Source organism: Dermacentor silvarum, chromosome 9 (assembly GCF_013339745.2).
Source record: "Dermacentor silvarum isolate Dsil-2018 chromosome 9, BIME_Dsil_1.4, whole genome shotgun sequence".
NCBI classification, from domain to species: domain Eukaryota; kingdom Metazoa; phylum Arthropoda; class Arachnida; order Ixodida; family Ixodidae; genus Dermacentor; species Dermacentor silvarum.
Window position 1 is genome coordinate 13,722,082 of NC_051162.1, and position 12,596 is coordinate 13,734,677.

Here is a 12,596-nt window from a genome sequence, read left to right on the forward strand (position 1 = left end):
AGGGAAATGGGCCAAGAAGGTCCATTCCAACTTGATCAAATGGCGTACGCGGAGGGTCGATGGGTTGTAGAAGGCCTGCAGGCTTGAAGGGGGGTGACTTGCGGCGCTGGCATTCACGACATCCTTTCACGTAGCGTTTGACGCAAGCAGTCAGTCTAGGCCAGTAGTACAGTTGTCGTACCCTGTCCAGAGTCCTTGAGTAGCCCAAGTGACCAGATGTCGGCTCGTCGTGGCAGGCTAATAGAATGTCGTCGCGAAGGGCTTGAGGCACTACTAGAAGATGTGGTTTGTCGCCGGCACCTGTGTTTCTTTTGTATAAGATGCCCTCTCGTAGGCAAAACGACGACAACCGTCCCGAAATCGACCGAGGAATGGACACGATGCCGCCTTCTAAGTGATCGATGATGGGCCTTCTTAACTCAGTGTCCGATCGCTGTTTAGCGAGCAGATCCGGCCCGCTGAGGGCTCCCAGGAAGGCGCTGTCATCTTCCTCGTCGGGATTCTCAGATTCAACAGGTGCTCGTGATAGCGTGTCAGCATCTTCATGTTTTCTGCCTGACTTGTATACGATGGTGATGTTAAATTCCTGGAGTCGTAGACTCCAACGTGCTAATCGTCCAGAAGGGTCTCGCAGGTTGGCCAACCAGCATAAAGCGTGATGATCGGTCACAACTTTAAATGGCCGCCCGTAGAGATACGGCCTAAACTTTGTAGTAGCCCAAATGACCGCGAGACACTCCTTCTCTGTGGTGGAATAATTGGACTCGGCGCGTGACAGAGTGCGGCTCGCGTAGGCTATAACTTGTTCAATCCCGTCTTGCCTTTGCACCAGGATAGCTCCGAGACCGATATTGCTGGCGTCAGTGCGTACTTCTGTGTCGGCGTCCTCATCGAAATGACCAAGCACGGGAGGAGAAGACAATCGACGTTGTAGCTCGGCAAAGGCGGTCTGTTGTTCATCAGTCCAGAGGAATGGCAAGTCGTCACGCGTAAGGCGAAATAGCGGCTCCGCAATCTTCGAAAAATTTTCAATGAAGCGTCGATAATATGCGCACAAGCCCAAAAATCGTCTGACACTTTTCTTGTCTGTTGGAGCTGGAAAAGCAGCTACGGCAGCAGTCTTCTCGGGATCGGACCGTACACCTGCCGCGCTCACGACGTGTCCGAGAAACTTCTGTTCCTCGTAACCAAAATGGCATTTCTCTGGCTTGAGGGTAAGGTCAGCCGATCGAATGGCTTCGAGTACATTCCGAAGGCGTCGAAGGCGCTCGTCAAAAGATTCCGAAAAGACAACGACATCATCGAGATAGACGAGGCAGCTTTTCCATTGGAGGTCAGCGAGAACGGTATCCATCATTCGCTGGAATGTGGCTGGAGCGGAACAGAGGCCGAAAGGAATACTCGAAATTCGTAAAGGCCGTCCGGAGTAACAAAGGCAGTTTTCTCGCGGTCCCGCTCATCTACTTCAATTTGCCAGTAGCCACTTTTCAGATCGATAGAGGAGAAATACTTCGCGCGCCTCAGCCTGTCCAGAGAATCGTCGACACGAGGCAACGAGTACACGTCTTTCTTTGTGACGTTCTTTAGCTTCCGGTAGTCAACACAAAACCGAAGCGTGCCACCTTTCTTTTTAACAAGCACGACTGTCGATGAGCAGGGGCTGCATGAAGGCTGTATTACGGCGTCTTGAAGCATTTCCTTCACCTGCGTTCGAATGGCATGTCGTTCGGTTGGGAAAACACGATAAGGCTGTTGCCGTATGGGTTAAAATTAATTAATTAATTAAATTATGGGGTTTTACGTGCCAAAACCAGTTCTGATTATGAGGCACGCCGTAGTGGGGGACTCCGGAAATTTAGACCACCTGGGGTTCTTTAACGTGCACCTAAATCTAAGTACACGGGTGTTTTCGCATTTCGCCCCCATCGAAATGCGGCCGCCGTGGCCGGGATTCGATCCCGCGACCTCGTGCTTAGCAGCCCAACACCATAGCCACTGAGCAACCACGGCGGGTGCCGTATGGGTTGCGCGTCGTCATAGGTGATGATACGGTGTTTCGTAATCGCCGTTTGACGTATCTTCGACGACCGTGCAAAGCAAGAGTGAAACTCGAGTAACAGCTCGCGCAAGGGTTGTTTGTTGTCTTCAGGAAGCGTTGGACTAATGTCGACGTTGCGTAAAGGTGCCTCAGCAGTGCCAATTGCCTCGGAAAAAAACATTCAGTGACATCGGCGATTGGGTCGGCGTTGGCGATGACAATACCAGGAAAAGGTGGCGGTGTTTGTAGCTGAAGTTCGTGACAAGAACGTCAGAGTGGCCATCATGAAGATCAATAAGGCTTCTTGCTACGTAAACACCTTGAGAAAGCAAGAGAGAGTGATTGCTTTCTGCGACCGCTTCACCGTGTAAGAGCCTGTCACATGCCACTTGAACCACGACACTTGCACGCGGTGGTAACGTGACAGCGTCGTCGATAACACGAAGAGGTGCTCGAGGGTGGATGGTGTTGGTCGTCGCTGCGGCGCTCTTTGTCGAGAAAGTGACGAGGCGTTGGCGAATGTCGATGATAGCTCCGTGCTCCCTGAGAAAGTTCATGCCGATGGTTAGGTCTCGAGAACACTGAGGGAGAATGCTCAAGCTGGCAACAAACGTAGAGCCGCGAATCTCCATTCGTGGCGTGCACATGCCGAGTGGTGTGACAATGTGCCCGCCAGCTGTACGAACTGGCGTTCGATTCCAAGGCGTCGTCACTTTCTTTAGAAGGGTGGCCAGTTTTTCGCTGATTATTGAATAATCCGCTCCAGTGTCCACTAAAGCAGTCAATTCACGACCGTCGAGCAATACAGGAATGTCCAATTTTTCTTCCGTAATCAGCAGGTACTGTCGTCGTCGATGTATCGTCGATCCCCGTACGCGTCAGCAGGAGTCCTTGAGCACGTCCAAACTGAGCGGCCTCGCCCCCGAAGGCCGTTGTGGTTAGTTTTCCCGGCGCGGGCTGGGCGACCGACCCTGCACCACGCTCGAATATGTACGGCGAGTCGGAGAAAACCGCCCCGGCGAAGGGGAGCGTGACTGGTGTCGAGCTGATGAGGATCCGCGCTGCTGGGCAACGTATTCTTCAATTGCAGGAGGACGCTGGCCGAACCTAGGTCGCGGCGAGTTTGCTGGGAATCCGCGTAGTCCGAGCTCTCGATATGAGCACTGTCAGTAGACATGCCCAGCTTCGCCACAGTGAAACCAAAGGGGACGGCGATCAGGTGCCCGCCACACGTCTGATTTTCTTGGGGCCTCCTGTCGGTTGTCGTGGTAATACGAGGCGGCTTGGTCGGGCTGTAGTATGGCCGGGGACGCGGTGCGAAACGGGGAGGAAGGTGGTGCAGGTTGCCGCAAAGCTTGCGAATATGACATACGGGGGCTGTTAGTTCTTACCGGTTGAGCTTCTGTGTTGAAGGGTGGTTACCTTAGCGTGTGCTGGACTCCGTCACGGACAACGCTGGACAAAGAACTGAGCGTCGGCTGTGAAGGTACCGACAGTTTCTGGAGTTCTTCGCGGATTACGGAACGGATGAGCTCTCGGAAGAAATCGACGTGGCCCCCGAGAGCTCCGAAGAAGTCCGTAGGTGAGGCAGCGTTCACTTGGCGTTCGTATGATGGTGCCCGCTGCCGAAGATTCTGTTCCATGGTGACGACCTCGGAAAGAAATTCTGACACAGTCTTGGGAGGACTGCGTACGAGACCACCGAACAGCTGCTCTTTCACTCCGCGCATCAGGTACCGCACCTTCTTTTCGTCTGACATACTGGGGTCGGCTCGTCGAAACAGACGCGTCATGTCCTCGACATACATTGCGACACCATTCTGCATTTGAATACGGGACTGGAGATCACGCTCAGGTCGTTCTCGGTGATCAGGGCTCGCATACGTCTCAAAAAGACGGCGTTTGAATTCTTCCCATGAAGTTATGGTATCGGCACGGTTCTCATACCAAACACATGCGCCATCGATAAGGCTGAAATATCCGTCTTTCAGTTTCTCTGCATCGTCCCACTTGTTGAACGCGGCAACACGTTCATAGTGCACCAGCCAATCTTCAACATCCTCATGCATGGCACCGTGGAAGGGATTCGGTGTTCGCGGATTGAGTAGCGTACAATGAATCGGTGTAGTGCCTTCCATACCGGTTGGGGTGGTCGGAGCTGCCATTGTCTTTGGGAGGAGTCCAAACTCAGGGGCTTGTCCACGGATCCTTCTGCTGGCACGGTGTACAGGCGTAACCACCGGTACGGAACTGGAGCTCCTGCTGCTCGGAGGGGTTTGGTGCATAGATTAGATTACCCCGCACCTCCACCAGTTTGTCACGCGCTAAGGCAAGCGCAAGCAACAGTACCAGCAACCAGACACGAAGAATGCCAGACACGAAGAATGCCAGACACGAAGGGACGGTTCTCCAGCTGGCGCGGGATCTTCGACTTCGTCGTCTTCTCCGTTCTTGTTGGGCACCCAATGATGATTGTTGGCTGGCTAAAAACACCAGGTGGCAATATTAATGACTTTACGCGTCATCAAAAGCTATGACAACAGTGACTTCTTAATTTAAAAAAAAAGAAATGTACGCAAGGCGGCGCCTTGAAGTTTCCTCTCGCGGTGCGAGTAAACAGCCAAGTGCACAAGAGATGGAAGTGCCGGCGCTTGCGTCGCGCAAGGGGATACCTGTGGCGCGCGCAACGCTATCGATGGTATGCGGTCGGGCCGAGTCACTTGCGTTTCACGAGATAGCCATAACGTGGCCTAGAGCGTGCGCTGATCATTACTGGCAGGTCGCGTATGTTGTCTCAAGGTAGAAAGCAAGCGCGTGGGCGCCAATATACGATGACTCATTCCGTTTCCCGAAGACACGCATCCTAGCTAATGAATCAGACGACAGCTTGTGCGCGTGCAAACGACGGAAGCGATAAACGTTTTTGGTGGAATAAGCGTACGCTTTGAGCTAGCTGCTTTATTTTTACTGGGGAGGAAAACAGTTTTGCTTTATCAGGTACGTTAGGTTCAATGCCTACATAACAGTTTCTTCGGCGAAACGTCAAACTTGCGTCATGTTACGAAAGCAAAACGGGGCCATCAGCGCCATTTTGTAAGCGTCGCGCCTACGTCACGCCTCGAAGAAAATGGCTGAATGTCCAGAATAGCTGCTCTGCTCATTGGGCTCTATTCTGGACACGCATGGCGGCTGCACGGCCGCCATTATCCGCCATCTTGGCTGTCTCATTGGCTGTCCAGAGGTCACGTGTATTGAAATTTGTGCCGGGAAACGGAAATATTGCAAAATGCAATTTTGCGTTCTCGTCAGAATGACGAAACGTGACGTGGAGCTGCAAGTTTTATCGACTAATACTTTTTTGTGGCCCTTGGCACCTATATTGCGACTTTAGCGCTTTAAAAAGAAAGTGGACGGTAGCGTGCAGAAGCTCGTACAATGCATCTGCAATTCCGCGAATATGTGGTGGCGTTCCAAGATAGCCGGCATGTCAGCTTGTTCATTGGCTGAAGGAATATCCCGTGAGGAGCGTCACAGGAAGGGCCGTTTCGTAAACGTCAATTTGACGTTGCGTGACGTTGCGCTGGGCCGCCATTGCAGAGATTTTCCGCCATAATTTGTGGTGCGACGAGCCGCGCGAATTATGGTAATGAGCGGCCATATGCAGTGTCAGTCGAGAGGCATGCGTATCGCCGCATTTCCCCTGTCATTTGGGGCCATGAAAATCTTTTGTTCACAACGCGTGCTCATAGCATTTGCATCGCTCTCGGGTGGTGTTGGCATTTGTGTTTTGAACCATCATTTATATTAAAAACACGTTTATTTGAAATAATATTGGTGAAAACTAGCAAACTTTCTGCGACATTTCGCACTTTTCACTATCGTGTTTGTATTGTAATCAATATTAATGACTTTTCGCGTCATCAAAGGCTATGACAACGGTGACTTTTTAATTTACAAAAAGAAATGTACGCAAGACGGCGCCTTGAAGTTTCCTCTCGCGGTGCGAGTAAGCAGCGAAGTGCACAAGAGATGGCAGTGCCAGCGTTTGCGTCACTCAAGCGGATACCTGTGGCGCGCGCAACGCTATCGATGATATTCGGTCGCTTCTCAGCCAGACGAGTCGGGCTGAGTCACTTGCGGATCACGAGATAGCGATAACGCGGCCTAGAGCGTGCGCTGATCTTCACTGGCAGGTCGCGTATATTGTCTCAAGGTAGAAAGCAAGCGCGTGGGCGCCAATATACGATGACTCATTCCGTTTCCCGAGGACACGCGTCCTAGCTAATGAAGCAGACGACAGCCTGCGCACATGCAGACGACGGAAGCGAGAAACGATTTTGATCGAATAATCGTACGCTTTGAGCTAGCTGCTTTATTTTCACTGGGGAGGAAAATTGTTTTGCTTTATCAACCACGCTATGTTCAATGCCTACATTACAGTTTCTTAGGCGAAACGTCAAATTTGCGTCACGCTACGAAAGCAAATCGGGGCTATCGGCGCCATTTTGTAAGCGTCGCGCGTACGTCACGCTTCGAAGAAAATGGCGGAATGTCCAGAATAGCGGCTATTGTCGTTTTCGCGCGCATGTGTGCGCTGCGTCTACACCGCACCATGAAACCCCGAAATCGACGCGCGGCACGGATCGGCTGATAAGCCAGCTCTAGATAAGCCAGCTCTATGCTCTAGATCGTCGCGTGACTGTCGACACTGCGTGTTGACGCAGTAAATGCTTGCTTTTTATTGAAAAGCAGGCTTGGCTTCATTCTTCGCACTTTGCGGAAGGTATGTCTCGCCATCGCGTTAATAAATATGCAGCAGATCCGACGAGTTAGAATCTATATGCAGCGAAGCTTTGTGTGAGTGCACAAAGAGTCGAAACACATGTCTGTGTTTTTCTGGTTCTCTTTTTCTTCCCCCGCACGGCTGCCGCTGCCGCAAACGCGCGGAGGCGAGCGCCATCTGGTGGTGGTGCAAGGAACCCAGAGGCGTGAGGTCCTGTGCGTCCTCCGCTGTGATTGGTTGTCCTATTCGGCAAGAGAACAGCCACGCCGCATCCACGGTCACGAAAACCCGACGAGATTCGCAAAGCTTCGCATTTAAAAGAAAATGACGCGCGACCGACGGCAGAAATGAACCTGTGTCGTCGAACACAGCAACCCAGAGCTGTAACCACTAAAGTCCCTATATAAGAAAAGTACTGCCATCTACTCTTTCCTCCGCCGCCTCCTCTCCTAAAGCGCTTGCTTTTTTCTTTACTTTTTGCTTGCGAATTCAGCCAAGTCGACGGTGGCGCACCTAGAAAGTGCACGTTGAAGCTTTCAGGCCGGGCGCCGCCGCCGCCGGCGACTGCGGCTGCGCAGAGGACTTTCAACATGGCTCTGAGGCGGAAAAAAAGAAAATATAAAGAAGTGAAAAGCGCGTGCTATCATCGTCCAATCGGAGATACAGAGAGAGAGAAGCGGCGTTTATCAAAGCATGGCGGTACTTTTCTTATATAGGGACTTTAGTAACCACTCGGCGCGCGCGCCACCTACCACTTTCTGGACTTCTTTCGGACAACTCACGCTTTAAGACGCCGTGTTGTGCCCTTGTTACACGGGCGCCAATAACTGTGGTGAAATTTAACGTTGGCTACTCACTTAATCAAGGTTGACCCTAACCACAGTCCGCAGGAGTTGTACGGCCGTCCCAATTCATGGTGCATGGTGGCGATGAATAAGGCACTCCGCTAGTTTCAATTTACAGTGGAATTGCAACACACTGTGGCGCAAAATTAATAATCGAAGGTACAAAATTAATGCTACTTTTGACAAAAGATCATTACAGTGTGAACAGCAGGACAACAAGACCCGTAGGCACGGCACGCCTGATAACTTGTCAGGTGTTTCGCCGTCTTTCCTATCGAAGCGATCGACGCAGCTGGCGCTTCTGGGCCGCGATATTGTAGCGAGGCATTATGACTTATTCTACTCTAGTCTTATCATCCACCGCTCACAGCCGGCTGATCCCGTTGATAACGCGAGCGGTCCGTCGCACCGACCACTGACAAAGCGCGATAAGCGCGAAAAGGCATTATTACATGAGAGGCATCGGTACAAAATACCGGCCCTGCATGCGCAGAACGCTAAGGGAGACACATCGGCACATAACCACGGCAGGTTTTCGTGCACATGATTTGTCCCGTACAGGCTTTATAAACTGTCATCACTCCCAATGAAGTGGCCGCTTTTTCACTTTTGCTACGCTGTGCGCGTGTCGATATTCTTTACTGGGCCGCGATTTTGTAGCGATGCTTTATGACTTATTCTATACTAGTCTTATCATCCACCACTCACGGCCGGCTGATCCCGTTGATAACGTGGGCGTACCGTCGATCTGACCACTGACAAAGCGCGATAAGCGCGAAAAGGCATTATTACCGGAAAGGCATCGCTACAAAATTCCGGCCCTGGGCCGCGATTTTGTAGCGATGCCTTATGACTTATTTTAGAATAGTCTTATCATCCACCGCTCACGGCCGGCTGATCCCGTTGATAACGCGAGCGGACCGTCGCTCTAACCACTGACAAAGCGCGATAAGCTCGAAAAGGAATTATTACTTTAAATGCATCGCTACAAAATACCGGCCCTGGTGTCAGAAGTGCAACCCGTCGTGCCTCCTCAAGGCCTGGTGCTGTCCGAAGGCGCCACGCAGAATACTAAAACGCTTTCGACGACGCATTCGTTGTCATTGGCGGCACCATTGACAATTTCATACCATTTCCTGGTGCTCTTTGGCCATCCATGATCCTTGCACCACGAAACCCCATACATCATCAGGTGAGTGATGTTCTCAATCAGTGTTTCAGAACAAAATAATGTCGATGCATACGTTACAAACCTCTCTAAGAGGATGCTTCAAAATATTTTTCGTTATCTTTTAAGACAATGAAGGTGAGTTCTTCCACTGCAAGAAAGCCGATGGAGTTCGTAGAAGTCAAAGGGCGTGACAAAGGTGGTGTACATTTCTTTCTTTTTTTTTTCGTCAACGGGATCTGCCAAAAACCATTGCATAGATGAATTTATAAGAAAAGACTGCAGCTACCTGTCTCAATAAAAGTGTCGCAGTTTCGCCCGAAAGGCGAAGCATCGATTGCGATAGCAAATTAGTAGACAGCTATACGAAGTAAGGATAGTCGTTTTATCGGCCGTATCAAGTTGTAAATATTCGTTTACTAACTAAATAAACAAGCACGGTGTCCCGCGTGCAGAGGTAAACATGAACACCTCTCACTCGATGACCGCGGGAGCTCGTCAAAACGCTGGAATGAGAAAGCGCGCCAGCGGCAGCCAGAAAATTGACCTCCGTGCTGGCTGTCGCTTCAACGCGATCTAAACGTTGAAAGCGCAGCGCATACGAAGCTACCCACTCGGTGAATGCACTTAATGGGCGCCTCGCAGATCGCTTTGAAGATAAGGCTCCCGCGGGCGCACACTTCGGCCGCGTCGCAGATCGCTTTCAAGATAACTCCGTGAGCTGCAGCTGCGTAAGCAGGACGCACCCTACCCCCCCCCCCCCCCTCCCGTCTCCGTCGACTCCTCCCCGTGGCTCGCGCGTGAACGAAGACCGTGCGCTTCCGGCCGCCTTCCTCTCTCGCGTGCGCGAGATTAAGCTGCGGTTGCCGGCTCACCTTTGCACGCTTTCACTTGCACACACAACGCGCGCACGCGGCGACGATTTTATCGCCGTTGGACTTTATACGGAACATCACGGCGACTACGACGACAGAAATGCACTTGGAGTGTCCATATAATCGCTATCGCAATAATAATAGTCTCGCTCTTCGTCATTGGAGGAGGAGGAGGAGGAGTAAACTTTTATTGCGGAACCAGCACTTTAAGATGGCCGGGCCTAAGCCTCCCACGAGGGGACGTCGAGGGCTTGCCTCGCCGCCGCCTCACGGGCGTGCTGGGTCGCCCAGGTTTGGTCGTCGAGGGCGGAGCTCCGCAGAGCCTCACGCAACCTCGACGAGAGGGTCGTGGTGTTAATGTGTGTGTACTGTGCTGGGCACTCCTACAGCATATGCGGAAGCGTAGCCGGGTGAGTGCCACAGCACCGGCAGTTGGGGTATTGCAAACTTCAGGGAATATAAGGTGGAGGCGGGCGGGTGAATGGTACGTATTTGTTTGTAGCAGACGCAGGGTGGTAGCCTGCGCCCGGCTGAACTTGGGGTGGGGGAAGGTTCGGCGACTAAGGTAAAATGCCTTAACGAGATCGTTATAAGTAGTCAGATTGTCCCTGGTGTCCAACTCGTCTCCAGTGTCTCCGGCGCGGTTGACTAGTCCTCGCGGAATGGAGTGGGTGACCTCGTTGAGGTTGGGGAGGTGTGGTTGGACAGTGCCCGCGTGGGCCGGGATCCATGTCAGGGAGATCATGCTTTCTTTAGAGTGTGGTGCCTGGCGGAGGATACGAAGAGCTTGAGGAGAAATACGGCCTTTGCTGAAGTTAGTGACGGCTGAGCGAGAGTCACACATGATGGTGTGACAGGTGGGATCTAGAGTGGCCAGGGCGATGGCCACTTCTTCAGCCGTTTCGGCAGTGGGGGTAGTGACGCTGGAGGCGTGGTGTAGGACTCCATCGCGTGTGGCGACGGCCACAAATCGTGTGCCATGGGAATATTGGGCTGCATCAACAAATGTAACGCCAGGTACATCAGCAAAGGCTTTTATGATTGCTCCGGTCCGAGCTTGGCGCCGGGCCCTGTTATATTCAGGGTGCACATTTCTAGGAATAGGGACTGTGTGGATCCAGCTACGGATGTCAGTCGGGATCGATTGTTTGGGGCCCTGTTGCTGATGGTAAGTAAAGCCAAGCGTAGATAAAATAAAGCGCCCCGTTTCAGTAAGGGTGAGCCGTTCAAGCTGAGAGCGTTGTTGTGCTTCAATGAGTTCGGCAAGGGTGTTGTCAACTCCTAGTTGGTTGAAGAGTTCAGTACTGGTGTAATGCGGGAGGCCAAGTGCTTGCTTGTAGACCCCTCGTATGAGGGTGTCGAGCTTGTTTTGCTCATGCCCGGTACCAGTTGAGGTACGCAGCAACGTAGGTGATGTGGCATATGACAAAGGACTGCACGAGGCGGAGAAGGCTTTCTTCTTTGAGTCCCCCTTGTCGGTTGGAGATGCGTTTTAAAAGGCGTAGGGTGTTTTGAGATTGGGCGTAGATCTTGTTGAGAGCCAAGGCATTGGAGCCATTGGTAGAGATGGTGAGACCGAGGACCCAGGATACTAGGGACGTGTGGTATAGGACTGCCATCTTGAAGGCGTAAGGTGATAGAGTCACAGGGTGGGTGCTCAGATTGGTGTTTTGGAGGGCGTCCCCGCTGAATGGGCTTGTAGAGAAGAAGCTCCGATTTACCCGGCTAACAGCGCAGTCCGGTCCCTTGGAGATAGGCTTCAACCGTGTCAATCGCCGCTTGGAGGGCTGACTCCACTTGACCATCGCTGCCTCGGTACGCCCAGATGGTGATGTCATCGGCGTAGATGGTATGGTTGATATTGTTGACTCGTTGTAGTTGCTGGGCAAGGCCAATCATGACTAAGGTAAAAAACATGGGAGAGATAACTGAACCTTGCGGGGTGCCTTTGCTGCCAAGGGGAAGCTGGTCTGATCGTAAATCCCCGGCCGAGAGGGTGGCCGTGCGATTGCAGAGGAAGTCACGGATGTAATTGTAGGATCGCTCTCCCAGGTGGAGGTGGGAGACCTGGTCAAGGATAGCTTAATGGGAAATGCTGTCAAAGGCTTGAGTGAGGTCGAGTCCGAGGTAGGCGTTCGTGTTACGGGAACGGTCGTTTAGTACTTGATGTTTGAGCTGCAACATAGCGTCTAGAGTAGAAAGGTGAGGGCGAAATCCAATGATGGTGTGGGGATAGATAGAGTTGGCTTCGAGGGGTGTGTTGATGCGTGCTAAGAAGGCGTGTTCCATCACTTCATCGTCATCGGAAATTAATTAAATTTGGCACTTGAGAGCTCTATATTCTGCACCTAGCCTGTGCAACCCATCTTCGATATGTGAGGTGGTTCTAAACAATAAAAATGGTAATACAGAAGATCGAATGTATAGGCAGCCTATTACAACATGTTTCAAGCGAGATTTCTCGCTCTCATACATCTTTTAAAGAGTGTTTTAGATAGAGCGAGATAAAAAAAAAGCCAATTGGTACAAAATCGCACCGTGAGGCCTGTGTCGTGGGTGCAGCCCTCAGTCCAGGACCGCATGAGCTGCAGCCGCCCGGCGCACTCTCTCGACCAGGTCAAGCTGGTGCCCGGAGTCGTCGCTTGGTAGCAAAGCTTCCCACTGTTGTCCGGACGCGTGTGTGTTACGAGCTATTGATGTCGTTAATTGGCATGCCAATTGTGCCAGTACATTTGACAGTTTAGTCAGCCAAGCAGGTGACTGCGGCGAGCTACATTATTGTCCGCGAGGCAACGCTCCGCATGCTCCGCCGAACTGACGCAAGAACAGGTCGTTTACTATCGTACAATTTCAGCACCAACGACTCTGCGCTGAAACTGTGGTTGAA